The sequence below is a fragment of the Physeter macrocephalus genome, chromosome 14 (assembly GCF_002837175.3).
Source record: "Physeter macrocephalus isolate SW-GA chromosome 14, ASM283717v5, whole genome shotgun sequence".
Taxonomy (NCBI): Eukaryota; Metazoa; Chordata; class Mammalia; order Artiodactyla; family Physeteridae; genus Physeter; species Physeter macrocephalus.
In genome coordinates this window covers 42,793,101-42,809,008 of record NC_041227.1, presented here as the reverse complement: position 1 = coordinate 42,809,008, position 15,908 = coordinate 42,793,101, and the positions used below count along the sequence as shown (strand labels likewise).

Genomic DNA, 15,908 nt, shown 5'->3' with positions numbered 1-15,908 from the left:
AGGCCACAACAGAGGGAGGCCCGCATACCAAAAAAAAAAAAAAAAAAAAAAAAAAAAATTAAGCAGAAAAAACCAAACTTCCTACTTACATAGAGTTTATAGTAAAATGGGAAAGACAGCTAGTCACTAGATTATCACATAAATAAATGTAATATGACCACTGAGAGCCTTAATAAGAGGATGGAAACAGCCCAGAAAACCAGAGAAGAATGAGTGGGAATCAACTCATTGAAGAAGAGTATAGGGAGATGCTCAGGGACTTAGCAATTCCATATGTGAAGGTCCCCCTCAAGCAGGAGGGAGCTTGGTCTCCACAGGGAATTAAAACCTTAGCTGTAACAAGAGTGTCTGGAGATTCAGGCAGGAGTCAGACAGCTCAGAGTCCTATTGGTCACACTGAGGATTTGGGTCCTACTTATAAGAGCAACGAAAAACCCCTGAACAGTTCTAACCCTGTTGGCAAACAATCAGATTTATTTTCTGAGAAGACCACTCTGCCAGTGTTGTGGAAAATGGATAGGAAAGAGTGCAAGTGGATGTGGGTTTACCAGTTAGAAGTATCTGTATGGTAGCCCAGGGAGAGATGGAGGGAGCACAGGTAGACGGCTGTGTAAGTGGACCAACTTGAAACATAACTAGAAAATGAAATTGACAGAAGTGAGTGCTGAGATGACAGAGGAAAACAGAGTTCTCAAAGGTGGTGCCATTCAGGAAGGAAGGGACCCTGGAAGGGGATGGGTTTGGGGGGATGGGGGATTATGAGCTTGGTTTTGGACATTTGAGTTTCATCCATTTATTTCTTAACTCTTTCAATAGGAATGCATGGACTGTCTGCGGTGTGTCAGGCATTGCTGCAGGTTCAGCAATACATATCTGATGAGCAAGTTTGAAGTGTCTTCCCCACATCCAGGAGGAGCTTTCAGGTAGGATCTGGAAGATATGGTCTGGAACTCAGGAAAGTAGGTCTGAGGTCTGGGTTGGCACTATACATTTATGTGTTATTTATCCATAGGTGATAATTGAAACTGGGGATTAGATGAGATGATTTGAGTCTTAGATACTAGGGTGAGAACATTGCATGAGGGAAAAATAAAGGACACCTGGGACCACACCTGAGGAACATCAAATTTTAAATGGATGTGGTAAGAAAAAGACACTAGGACAGGAGCCAGAGAAAGAGCTGGCAGAGAAGTCGGAGGAAAACAGGGAAGAACTGTACCCCAGAATAAAGGTATGCAAAATGTGGAGGTCAGCAGGACTGAATTTGACCAAGAGGTCAAGTCTGATGAGGCCTGAGTAATATCCCCTCTAACATGGAAGTTACCACTGACCCACCAGGGCTGTTCCATTAGAATAATGGGGTCAGAGGCCAGTGTAGAGTTGGTGAAGGGGGAGTGAAAGGTGAGGACATTGAGATGGCATGTTTAGAGCCTTCTTTCAAGGGAGCCAGGAGCCCAAGCTCAAATCCTGATGCTACCATTTAGTAGCTGGTGACCTTGGGCAGGTCACCCTCTGTGACTCCATTGTCTCATGGGTAATAATGGGGTGATGTAGGACCTGCCTCATGGAGTGTGGGTGAGGATTGCATAAGACAATACATGGAAAGTACTTTAAAATTTTCCTGGCTTACAAGGGCTTAATAAATGTTAGCTTAGTGAACATTATACATGGGGTCAGAGGAGATTTCGATTAATAAGTCTTTCCTTTCCTTCCTCCTCCTTCTTCCTCCTTCTCCTCCTTTTTCTTTTCTAATGACAGACTTGACCATTAGCCACCATATGTTATGTTTTTATTTATTCTAGGAAATCAAACCCATTTTGTCCTGACCCTGGTTATTTGGGAAGTGCTGATGATTTTACACACACACACACACACACACACACACACACACACACACACACACACACACACATATACATATATTCAAATGGACATTTTTTCCAACAGAGAGTCTGTAAGCCAAGTAAAAAAGGTATATGCAAGCAACCAATGGTGCCTAAAATTTGATGAGTATTTTATACCAAATGTAAAATAGATAGCTAGTGGGAAGCAGCCGCATAGCACAGGGAGATCAGCTCGGTGCTTTGTGACCACCTAGAGGGGTGGGATAGGGAGGGTGGGAGGGAGACGCAAGAGGGAAGATTAGATTCTTTTGGAAAAGGACTGAAGTAAATAAGGAAAAGAATAAATTAACAACCAAACGTAAAATAGATAGCTAGTGGGAAGCAGCCCTTTGTTGTAAAGCAGAAACTAACACACCATTGTAAAGCAATTATACTCCAATAAAGATGTTAAAAAAATTTGATGAGTATTTTAAAAATAACTTTGACACTATAATGGTTATTTCTGAAGCATATATTTTTCTGAAAGATGCTGGTCTTCCATCCAGAAAAATGAAAGATATGAGTTGCTTCTCACAGTGAATTGAGAGCTGTAGGCTGGAAGAGTCTCTTCTTGCAGCCAATCTGAACTCTTTTACGTAATGAAACTAGGATATGAGTATACATTGGTATCTATGTATGTATTTCTACTGTTAGTCTATCTTTATTTGTTTAACAAATTTTCTTCACCTGGCACCTGGCAGAGGGCTTGTGATACTAAGGAGAGTGAGTGGCAGACATGCGCATTCGCTGAGGACTTGGCTGCTGGGGAGAAAGGATACAGGAAGAGAATTGTCGGAGGTCACAGTGTGAGGGTCTCCTATGATGCTTCAGCTGCACCGCAGCTGTGGGGGGTGCTGCCCCTCCCCGGAGGTCTCTCTGATCCAGGTCTTGGAGGATGAGTTCCCAAGCTGGGAAGAGACAAGGAACACCCTGGGCTCCTGGAACAGTCCGTGCAAAGACTCAGATGCACAGAGGGAAATGGGAATTTGGGAATCATGAGGACTCCAGCAGCCAGAGACCACCACTCCTGGGGGAGAGGGGGCGGTACTAAGCCTTCATCAATCTCATTTCTCCCCAAGCATTTTGTGATGCTTTGTGACCATTTTATTTCCACTCCCTGACAGTTTAATTTTCCAGGATACGTTCCCACTAGGGCCTAGTTAGGTAGAATACCAGTATAAGTTTATTTAATAATCATAAGTTGGCTGCAGGCCAAAGCAGTGCTTGTATACACCTTTATAAAATAAGGAGAACCTTCCTGGATTCTTCAAAGTATTAAATCTGTCTTGCACAAGGCGGATGTTAAATGCCACCCCCCCTACCCCGCTACGCCACTGCTAAAGCAGATGTGGAGAATATTTAACATAAGCGATTGTTGTGATAAAATTTTAGAGTAGAGAGTTACTAAGCTTGAAAAACAAGAACAAGAACTTTTGAAGAAATCTGTTTTTTTTTTTTTTTTTTTTAAGGACAGGCAGAAACTGGCTGAGTAGCTTAAAGAGTTTGAAAGTGATGTCCCATCTGCATCACGATTTCCACCAAGTCCCTCTTGGGGGTGGCCCCCCCCCGTGGTGTCACTGGAAAGGCATAGACTCTGTGCTTTCAGGGCTCCAGCTTGGTTTTCATGGAGTCAGGATTGGCATCCCTGGCCAGTTGGCAGAGTTTTCTGGAAAGAGGCTGAGTTGAAGGGACTTTGATGCTTTATGTTTCCCAATGACTGTCAAGTGAGGGAAGCCTTGAATGAAGGTTCATGGTTGTACCATTCTCTGTAATTGAAAATGCTACATAAAAAATAAAATATGTCAACAGTTCCTGCTGCCTGCGTTGCATCCCGGAGGGCTGTGGACATTTTAAGTTATCCCTGCAACTTAAAAGAATTATAACCACAGAGGTTGTGAAGGACAGCTGGTTTGCAAAGCTGCTTTGGGTAAACCTGTCACAGCTCATGAGTAAACAGAATCTGAATACAGACGCTGCACGTAGGGGAAATCAATTGCTTTTTCTACAAAATTAAAGGAAGAGTTTTGCTCAGGGCGATGTGACGATGCCTTGCAACTGTTCTGCATTAAGTGCAACTTTCTTCTTGCTTTCTCGCCGCCCAACTTTCCTTTCTTCTACAGCGAGCCGTTGAGGTTGTGTACTGTGCACTGGGAATATCTAAACTGGAAATAATTAAAATATATATTTCATTTATAGTGGGCCTTATGTGAGGAGAAGGAAAGATTGCCACAGCTTCCTGACTATATGAGTTAATGATGTGTTCTGCATTTTCTTAATTTTCCACATTTTAACGGCCTCTGTTCCTTATTTGGGGGCAGGGAACTCTGAGAGGCATGGGATACAGACTCACTCGGGCAAAAACTCTCAGCTCGAAAGAATACGAGGGGATGGCGTGGAGAAAGTCAAGTTAATCATGTGGTTCCTTGACGTTACTTTCCTCCAGTTTCTTCCTTCAGTGTCAGAGCTAGCCTATTATCAAGGATAAGTTTCAGACTGGAGAATGGTTTAAAGCCATTGTGCTATTCCATTAGGGTGTGTTTTTAGAAGATGATAAATAAATGAACTTTCAAAATGAAGTTCCAAAAATAATTATAAATAAAAGAAAGTACAGACTCCCTACAGAAAAACAACAAACCCACAACTCTGTGTGTGTGTGTGTGTGTGTTGTAAGTACATTAGATACATGTCCACAGTGGAATGAAGTCATTGGTAGGCTAAGACAAATGCCCAATTAATTTGGACATCATTTTGATGGAGACTAAGCTAGCATAAACAAAGCCAGAAATAGGATACAAAGGCTAAACTGATTATAAATCTTGGGGCTTATTTGTATGACTGGGTTGCATAACTGAAGCTTATAAAGGAAAGAGTGTCCTACATTGAGTTACAAGTGTGCTTTTGGTTGTGGTTAACTATAAAGAGAAGAAATATGAAAGTCATTCATGTTTGCAGATAGGAACTCTATGGGGGAAATCCAAGAAATCAGGATGCATTCTTATTTATCCTGTGATTTTTCAAATTGCAAAGAAATATTATTTCTAGAAAGGGTTGACTTAAAGATATCTAAAGGCAATGAATCAAAAAATAAAGCACAAAGGGCACGAAACATTTGATCCAAGATAGCCCCCATGAAAAGTCAGTGGCAGGATGAAAATGTATCTTCCCCAATTGAAACCCATAGCCTCTGGCTCAGAGCCGGGCTTTGAGGGCAGAGTATGAACATTCTCTTCCAAATTGCCTGGCATCCTGGCACCAGACAGTAGATTTCTCTGAAACTACATCCTAACATCCCGGTAACTGGGTGATTATGAATGTTCATCTCGTTGAATGGAATCTGAATTTACAAAGACTGATCAGAAAAAGAAAATTTCTAATGGTTGTGAAAGAGGAACAAATATGGAGAAAGATGAATTGATTCTGCCTCATGTTGGAATCTTCCTGAAACTGCCCTGAGACAAGGATTTGGGCACAAGCAATTTACTGGGAAGTAATCCCAGGAAGCTGTGAGCAAGCAGAACGAGAGACAGGGAAGAGGAGGAAGCCAACAGAGCATGCCATTGTGGCCCCCTGGGGTGCACGCCTGGGGCAGCCCTGGGAAATGATGCAGAGTGGTCCCACCCGAAGGAGACATATGTTGGGGGAACAAGGGGCATCTCTCTTGGGCTTCCCTGTCTGCTAACAGAGAGTAGGTATGGGGCAGTAGGAAGTCTCTCCTTTAAAGGGGTGAGAGCAGCCCTGCCTGCCAGGAGCTGAATGCCCAGGGCTGTGGCTTAGGTTGGTGGGAGCACAATGGTGTGAGGCTAAGACACAGTTGGAATCTTGATGTAAATCTACTGTGACCTCTTTATTCCATAGGAACAGACTACTGTACTCCAAACCTGTACCCCTCTGTCTTATAGTCGTGTACTACTTGCTCTGGAGAGATGCCAGGCAAGAGCATAGAACCTGTGTGCAAGAACATGAACATATCTGGTAAAATAGATTCACAGTTACATCATGTATGATGCATGCCTCACTAACAGTGAATCGGACATCAGTTGTGTTCATAGACAAAGCTTTGTTCATTTTATTATCATAACATCACAGACAGTTCTTTACAATTACTTTGCCTGTGTTTCCCAACTAGGAGAAAAGGATGCTAGGGAGTGCATCTCGGTGAGTCAGAGAGCCTTGTGCATCCCTGACTGTGATCCCTCCCTTTTTATCTCCAAACATGTGTGCACGTCATGTCACCAATGGACAACTGAGACGCTAGAGTAACCCTGTGTGGAAAGATGGTCCCATCTTTCTCTGTCATCACCCCTTCTCACCCCTAACCCAGCATGCCAGCCCCTTTACTTAACAAGGAATGAGCAGTTGTGACTGGCAGGGATGGTTGGACACTAGTGAGGGAAGCCGACCCATCTTCCCTCTGCATCCACAACCCCGCCCTCCTGCCCGTAAATCCAGGTTCTTGCTCACAGTTAGAACTGATAAGGGCTCCAGGCCACCTTATTGTGCTCACTAGATGCTACCGCAGTACCACAGAAGAGCATCTGATACATGGTTTGGATAAATTATCTGTCGCTCAAATAAATAGTCTTAGCAGTTGCAGAGGAAAGTACTCTTGTCCTTGCCTCCCCATGTGTCAGAGACGCCAAAAGCTACAGAAGCAACCTGAAACTTATGGTCTCCTGATGGTTAATCCTCTTCTCTAGACAAGATGTGTGAACTCTTACCTCTTGTGTCCCAACACCATGAATTCTACAGACTCGCTGAATGGGTGGTGGAGACCTGGATCCATCTTCTTACCAAAAGCTTGGTCCATGTGGTCCTCAGCATTCGGCAGAAAAAAGGAGAGGAATTTTACTGTCTTAATAAGTGAGCCAAGGGCTGATTTTGATTTATGCCCTTCTCAAGGCTTCACCTTGGCAATGAGGATATGCACAGCTATAAAACTGAGGAAGTGTTATTTGTCTTAATTCCTGACCTCATTTGTGATTCATCAATGTGGCTGGTGACACTACAGATAGATTTCAGGTATTTGGGGTTTCCCTGTTTCACAGTACTTAACTGATCTGCACCCCCTGTTATGGACTGAATTGAGCCCTCCCCCTCTTCCCAAATAGTATTTGGAGATAGGGCCTTTACAGAGGTAATTAAGGTTAACTGAGATCATAAGGGTGGGCCACGATTCCGACAGAATTGGTGTCCTTATAAGAAGAGGAAGAGGCACCAGCAGACTCTCTTTTTATGCCTACACATGGAAGAAAGACTTTGTCAGGAAACAGTAAGATGGTGGCCTTCTCTAGGCCAGGAAGAGAAGCCTCACCAGACACCAACCCTTACAGCACTTTGATCCTGAACTTCTAGCCTCCAGAACTGTGAAAAAATAAACTTCTTTTTTCAAGCCACTCAGTCTGTGGTAGTGTGGTAGTTTGTCATGGAAGCCCCAGTAGGCAGCTGCATCTCCACTCTGATTTTTTATCAGATTCTATCCTCTTGTAGGGTAAGGGGTGAGGTGTGTATGAACTTGGTTTCATCTCTTCTGCTATGTTGGAACCTGCTCTGAAAGCATTTTTTTTCATGACTTTGCATGACACTTGGGATAAAAATTTATATCTTTTAGAAAAAAATCAATTGGGTAGAATCTTGCAAAACATGCATTTGATGGGGCGGGGGTGCCTTTCAACTTGAAGACGTTTGGGATCCCTGATGATCTGAAGAACTTTCTTTTGGCTGAGCTATAAACAGGCATATGCTGTAGAGGTGTTGATCCCTCCCCATGGAGCTGGTTTCTGACATGGCTGAGGACTTGTAGATACTGGATGACTCATCCAGGAAAGTAAAGGGATTGAAATGCCCTATATGTTCCCTCCCCATGTTGTCTACTTCTGAGATACTTTGGGGTCAGATCAAATGATCAGCTGTAGGAGACCAAACGGAATGGTTTGAATCAAGTAAATGTTTGGAGAGCGTTGTGCAGTTTGCTTTATGGGACCATGGTTCTATGGATGGAGAGTAGCATCAAGAAGTTCAAATAGGGACTTCCCTGGTGGTGCAGTGGTTAAGAATCCGCCTGCCAATGCAGGGGACATGGGTTCGAGCCCTGGTCCGGGAAGATCCCACATGACGCGGAGCAACTAAGCCTGTGCGTCACAACTACTGAGCCTGAGCTCTAGAACCTGCGAGCCACAGCTGCTGAGCCCACTTGCCACAACTACTGAAGCCTTGCGTGCCTAGAGCCTGTGCTCTGCAACAAGAGAAGCCACTGCAATGAGAAGCCTGCACACCGCAACCAAGAGTAGCCCCCGCTAACCGCAACTAGAGAAAGCTTCCATTCAGGAATGAAGACCCAATGGAGCCAAAAATTAAATAAATAAATAAATGAAGAAGAAGCTCAAAGACTAGTAAATTACCATCATGCTATGGAAACTGGATGTGGATGTCAGCTGAATATTTGCTGCTACCAGTAGAGATGTGAGTGTGAAACAGAGAGAGAGACAACTGAGGCCATTAACATCCTAACATCTTTGTTAATAAAAGGCATGGTCCTACCCACTCAGTTGACTTTCTAAGACTCTGTAACTAGAGGCTGAATTAAAATGTAGGACTGAATTGTAATGGTTTAAATATTTAACACGTAATTTAACTGAAAATACTCTATGGCAGTCATGGAGGTGTGCTATTGGGATATTTCTCTAAGAAAAAACTTGCCGATCAGCCGTGAGGAGAACAGACAGCAGTTCTGGAATCTGCCGCAGCATTTGTAGTGAACCAGGAAGCCTCCAGTCAGTGATGGAGCATCCTGGGGTCTGCCTGTTTCTGCCAGTCTCTGGAGTTTCTTTTTATTTTCTCAGGACTGCCCTGCGGGCTGAGGCTCCTCCTACCCAAGCCTCTTTCCTTCCTTCCTCCCATCACAGGAGACCTGCAGAATGATCTGAAGACTTCCCTCCCCACTCCTGCCCCCTCCCTTATCTGTCAGAGGTGTTACTTCCACTAAGTCTCTGGCATTTGTAATTCTGCCTTGGCATTTGTTTCCTGAAGGATCCAACTGACATTCACTGATTAAGGTAAAACAACTTGTATTTCACCTCTGGCTTTTTATATAAACTCCTACTTCACGGAGGCCAGTTGAAGGGACAGGGAAAACCATAGAAGAACCCAGAAATTTTGTTGGGGGGTTTGTTATTGCATTTGAGAGCCAGCAAATAGCTTTCCTTTTTTTTTTTTTTTGACTCAGTCTAACTACCTAATTTATAAAGCTACTAGGTGCCCTGAATTTATTTTGCATTTGAAATGCTATCATGATTATCTGTTGGTCTCTTTGTAGCTGTATAACCAAAGAACTATCACATAGTAATCTGGGCTACTTTAAGCCAAATGACTCAAGCTTCAACTAGATTTCATATGGCAATATTTTAACCATAAATGTCATAAAGGAGTTTCACCATGGAAAGATTTATTAATCACGGTACTGTTGATTTTAGACCTTGGTGGAAAGCAAAGCATCATCTGTGAATATTTTTTGCTGACTTTAGATCTCTCAGAAGTGTAGCAGCCACCACGCCCACCACAGAAGAAGAAAGGCAATGGATGGTTCATTTCTTACTTATGTTCCATTATGCAACCTCTCTCTATGGAAAAAAAAGGGTCCACAGGGTTCAAGAAACTCTAAACACAATCATCAGTAACCACTGCTTTATATAATGGCAGCAGCCACTCTTGGTAATTCAAAGGCAACATAGCAACTTGTTATGTTGGGTTGACCATTAACTCCAAAGGCAAAATTGCAGATCTGCTGGAATCTGCAGTTATCTGAGTTTTGATGATTATGAAAGGGTTGATTTAGATTTTGATAGTCTTTTTATTACCCAGAAAACCACACTGTCTGCTAAAACAGATTGAAAAAGAAAAGACAGGTAGGCATATATGATATTGTATTTGTAAGAGTACAATTAAGAAAACAGAGGTCTAAACAGAGGGTCAAGACACTTGACCACGTGAATCCTGTTTTGTTCAGGGAAAGTTATTTTGAACTGAGGAATGGTCTATATTGCAGATGTTAAAATGTGGTTGAATTTCTAAAATTTGCATATAGGTATACAAGCTAGTGGCTAGCATTTTCTCCTGAAGACTAGATGGAAATAAAATCCATGGAATAAAAATCCTGTCTCTTTCTAGCTGTGTGATACTGGACAAGGTAACCTCTCTGAACCTCTGTTTTCTCATGTATAAAAATGGTGACCCTGGTACCCAGCTAATGGAACTGCTGTGAGGATGTTGGGAGAGCATATATGCTCAGAGTGAGCTTTGAACAAAGGATTCCAGACATAAATCGTGGTAAGGATGATGGTAAAAAAATTGTAAAATATATATATAAAATGTTGGAAAAGTACTTGAAGTCTTATTTACAGTAACCATTTTGTTTCTTGAAACTATTTTTTAAAATGAAAAATACAAGAAACTCTAGCCCAGTCAAGTAATAATTGTTATAAACTCTGAATCAGTGGGATTCATTTAATAAGGTGAATGGGGTATTCTGAGAAACTTTAAGATGGTCACTACATTTATTTGAGTATTTACTGTAGGATTTGCTACATAATTGTGATTGAAAGTATGTTTCTCAACTATTTCAGAAGTAAATACAGTTAGTTCCATCCCCCCGATCTCAAGTGTATTAATAAATCTACTCAGTAAGTGGTTTTTATTTCTTCTTCTTTTTTTTTTTTTAATTCCGAGAAGAAAATTTGAAGATCATGTTGAAATAGAGCCAGATGGTCCGATCTGACTTTTCACATTAGGTGAATGCTCATAATTTACTTTATCCTGAACCAACCACAAAAGCAGAAATCATGGTGAATGGCCTCCAAGAACATCAAATCCAGATAATCTCAGGGGTTTTATGTTCTGTCAAACATTTCATCAAATGGCATGAGAAACGTATCTTTCATGTCCTTTTCATTTTTAAAAAGGCTGTATCCTTTATATTAGAGGAAAGTAGTTTTGATATGTGTTTTAAATTACCGCATATAATAACAGTATCTAGAAATGTATCTTTCCTTTTTTAAGCCAATGCAAAGTTTTTTTCTATAAGCATAGTCAATTCATTTAATTCTCTTTCAGATAAAACTTTTAAAATCTGAGATCACTCTCTTCCACCTTATATAAAACAAAGAAACTGTTATGATTTTAGGCATGCAAGAATTTTTCATCCTTTTCCACTGGATGGAATTTTAAAAAATTGATGAATAGGTTACATATAGTAGGTCAAGATGATAACTAATCTGATTTTAAAAAAAGAAACGTAGGCTTGTGCAGCAGAAGAATTGGGAAATGTGTTATCTAAATATGTCATGGGAAATATGGACTTTAATCTGTAACATATGTGAAGTTGAATCATTAAGCAATGAATTCCTCTTCTGAGGTCTGTATGGTGAGTATCAATGAATATAATATTTTTTGAGCTGAATGAAATGCCCAAGACCAATCTCTCAAGATTTAATTACCCACTTAAAAGTCCCCAGAGTTCTTGAAGGAAGCCCCAGGACCCATAGATCAAGCTCCTTGATGGTTGCTCTGCATTGGAAGGTGAACTGACAGCAAGGGGTCTCCTCTATCTGGAATTTTGAAGTAGGTCATGCAGAACAGAGAGCCCACCTCATGCCCATTCATTGGTGCCCTTGTAGATCCCACAAACCCAAGGGCCTGACCTCCTGATGGTGATGGTGATGTGAATAATTGAATGCAGTAACAACATTAACTTCCAATTAATGAGATTGGAGCTGAGAGAATAAGGTCACGTGACAGGGAGGCATGGAGGTGGAGGGTGGGTCCACCTCAGAAAGAATCTTCAGGAAAGGCTTTTCTAAGGAGATGCCACCTGAGCTGAGACCGGATAGAAAGGAGGAGCCACCCTGAAGCAACAGCAAGTGCTATCCTCTGAGGTAGGGCAGAGCTTGGCAGGTGTGAGCAAGGGCAATGGGGCCAGTGTGGATGGAGGGCAGGGCCTGAGAGATGGAGTGACTAGCTGGACTGGGAGGCCATGCTTGGGACTTTGATGTTCTTGGAAGAGAACTCATGGGAAGCACTGAAGGATGGAAAGCTGGGTAGTGACATAAGCTGATTTATTATTTTAAAAGCTTCCTCCATCAGCAATCCAACATGGTGGAATAGCTTCCAGTTAGGAAGTCCTATAGCCCAATCCATAGTTATGGTGATGGTGGTGTGAATCATGGTGGGGGCAGTGAGGTGGAGGGCAATGAGCTGACATGACCGGCAGGTGAAGTCAAGGTGAGGTCAATGTGTGGGATGTGAGAAGGGAGGGTTTCGCCTCAGCAAACTGGCTGGTAAAGAGACCAATGAGTGAGATGGGGAATTTGGGTGAAGAAGGGATTTTAAGGATGATGTTCAGGAGATTTATTTTAGAGATATTAATTTTGAGATAACATTTGGACAACCAGTCCCAGATTTCCAGCAGGCAGATTAGATACTGGTCCATGATGCCTTATCCACAATTTGAGAATCAATAAATCTCCAAGAAATGGAAAAATTTTCATAACTCTTTTGACAGACTTGAACCAACATGAGGCAGCCCTGGTTTATTCCTCTGGCACCGTTCATACATTTGAAGCAGAGCTATTGATGTGTGTGATCACAGAGTGCACCCCTAGACCCCACTGGGGTGCAGCATGCCATGCACACCAGATTAATTTTCTAAAATTCCCAAGGTTGAAACACATTTACCTCTCTCCCCTGCCCCCATGTTTTGCATGAGGACCTGTGGATTTCTGTAAAGTCTGGAAGTAAGTGGAAGGGATAATTCTGGGGAGGCACATTGGGGACCTGGAATCCTCAGGGACAAGGAAAAGGAGGTAGATTTGGGAAAGTCACGATCACTCTCTGAAGTTTCAGTGGGATTTTCAGCAAAAAGACCCTGACTCCTTGAAAACTCCAGTGTGCCCTGAAGACTTGTTGAGAGGATGTAGGATCTCCCTACAGGGCAGCTCCCAGCCCTGGGAGGTGTTAGTTCTGCTCAGCCCCTAAACTCTAGTTTGGCAGGAGAAAGCATGTTTTCAGAGTCCACCATCCTGGTTTTAATGGTTCAGCACAGCCTTCTGACTAGGATTTTCAGGGATTGTTTTTATGCTATATGGTTATTAATTATAGCTTAGAAATCATTTTATGTATGCAGTGCTTTTTATTTATTAAGACCAGCATAAATTTTCCCATGACATTAAGGGTATAAAATGCCATGGTTCTCTTTTTTTTTTTTTTTAAGTATCAAATTAAATTCAGCTTGAGCTCCCACTCACCAGCCTAGGGAAGAAATCCAGGATCTGTGATGTTTTGGGGGGGATCCTTCCTCCATCCTCTCCCCTAATGCCAGAGAGCCTCAGGGATTACTCAGTCGATAGAAATGGGGATGTCCCTGTCTTCACATGTGGGTGACTGGCCGTCATTGCCATTGCTTCTGGCTCAGGCCCCCTGGTCCATCCGAGGCTGGCCAGCTCCCCATAAGCCATGTCCACTCCCTGAGCCCTCTGCTGCTGGGACCTGGCATTTGACACTGTACCTCCATGGGATTCACTGGTGTAGGTAGGACTTGGAGTCATCTGGCCTTCCCCATTTGTGGAATATTGCCCTTCTCTGCAGCAGCATCTTGCCTGGGAGCAGGCCCTCCAATCTCTGACCATGAAAGCCCCTAGCTTCCCTCCACACCACCAACCTGGACAGTCCTCCAGTCCTCCTCATCCTTGAAGGTAGGAGAAAGGTGCACTTTGCTCCAGGTAAGTCTATAGCAGCGACATAAACACAAGATACCAGCAAGTTTTTCATACCCCTTTAACAGACTAAACAGACCTAGAAAACAAACAACAACAAAAAATCTTGTGTTCACTTCAGTAGCACATATACTAAGATTGGAACAATACAGAGAAGATTAGCATGGCCCCTGTGCAAGGCTGACATGCAAATTTGTGAAGCGTTCCATACTTTTTCCTGACTTCAGACTATACTACACAGCTACAGTAATCAAAACAGTTTGGTACAGGATAGAAAGCCCAGAGATAAATGCACTCACCTATGGTCAACTAATCTATGAAAAAGGAGGCAGGAATATACAATGGAGAAAAGACAGTCTCTTCAATAAGTAGTGCTGGGAAAACTGGACAGCTACATGTAAAATAATGAAATTAGAACACTCCTTAACACCATATACAAAAATAAACTCAAATGGATTAAAGACCTAAATGTAATACTGGATACTATAAAACTCTTAGAGGAAAACATAGGCAGAACACTCTCTGACATAAATCTCAGCAATATCTTTTTTGATCCACATCCTAGAGTAACGAAGATAAAAACAAAAATAAACAAATGGGACCTAATTAAATTTAAAACCTTTTGCACAGCAAAGGAAACCATAAGCAAAACAAAAAGAAAACCAACAGAATGGGAGAAAATATTTGCAAACGAAGCAACCCACAAGGGATTAATCTCTAGAATATACAAACAGCTCATGAAGCTCAATATCAAAGAAACAAACAACCCAATCAAAAAATGGGCAGAAGATCTAAACAGACATTTCTCCAAAGAAGACATACAGATGGCCAAAAGGCACATGAAAAGATGCTAAACATCACTAATTATTAGAGAAATGTAAATCAAAACTACAATGAGATATCACTTCACACCAGTCAGAATGGCCATCATCAAAAAATCTACAAACAATAAATTCTGGAGAGGGTGTGGAGAAAAGGGAACTCTTCTACACTGTTGGTGGGAATGTAAATGGGTACAACCATTATGGAGAACAGTATGGAGATTCTTTTAAAAAGCAAATATAGAACTACCATATCATTCAGCAATCCCACTGCTGGACATACATCCAGAGAAAACCATAATTCAAAAAGATACACGCACCCCAGTGTTCACCGCAGCACTGTTTACAATAGCCAAGACAAGGAAGCAACCTAAATGTCCATCGACAGATGAATGGATAAAGAAGATGTGGTACGTATGTACAATGGAATATTACTCAGCCATAAAAAAAGAATGAAATCATACCATTTGCAGCAACATGGATGAACCTAGAGATTGTCATACTGATTGAAGTGAGTCAGGCAGAGAAAGACAAATATATGATATCATATGTGCTTATATGTGGAATTAAAAAAATGGCACAAATGAACTGATTTACAAAACAGAAACAGAGTCACATATGTAAAAAACAAACTTATGGTTACCAGGGGGAAAGCGGGGGGGATAGATTGGGAGGTTGAGATTGACATATACACACTACTATATATAAAATAGATAACTAATAAGGACCTACTGTATAGCACAGGGACCTCTACTCAATACTCTGTAATGACCTATATGGGAAAAGAATCTTAAAAAGAGTGGGTATATGTATATCTACAACTGATTCACTTTACTGTACACCTGAAACTAACACAACGTTGTAAATCAGCTATACCCCAATAAAAATGTGAAAAAAAATCCTACAAATATCTGCTCATTGCTATGTTCTCAGTGTATAAAACATAAGATGTTCCGTAGAATTACGATGCAAAGGTAAGGAGAGGAAAAGTTTTGAGGAAGGAAAACTATATGGAATAAACATAATGTTTTACCTAGCTGTGCAGTATTCCAGAAGTTTCCCCAATGGTTCAAAGGGATAATATACAGGACACAATCACATTTATGTCTCTAGACTGTCACCCAGTGAGATATTTTGAAAAAAGATTGACATAATGTCACTAAATGAGGTAAACCATATGGGGTGTTTTGTTTGTTTGTTTGTTTGTTTGTTTTGCGGTACACGGGCCTCTCACTGTTGTGGTCTCTCCCGTTGCAGAGCACAGGCTCCAGACGCGCAGGCTCAGCAGCCATGGCTCATGGGCCTAGCCGCTCCGTGGCATGTGGGATCTTCCCGGACCGGGGCACGAACCCGTGTCCCTTGCATCGGCAGGTGGACTCTCAACCACTGCGCCACCAGGGAAGCCCCGGGGGGGGTGTTTTGTTTTTAAAATATGCTTTCCC

The 15,908-nt window shown here is 42.0% G+C and overlaps 1 non-coding gene across 1 annotated transcript; it reads left to right on the top strand.

Moving 5' to 3' along the window:
- Positions 1-13,753: 13,753 nt before the first annotated feature.
- Positions 13,754-13,860, top strand: LOC112064860 (U6 spliceosomal RNA). The gene has a single exon (XR_002891714.1). It is a non-coding gene; the product is annotated as a U6 spliceosomal RNA (small nuclear RNA).
- The last annotated feature ends 2,048 nt before the right edge of the window (positions 13,861-15,908 follow it).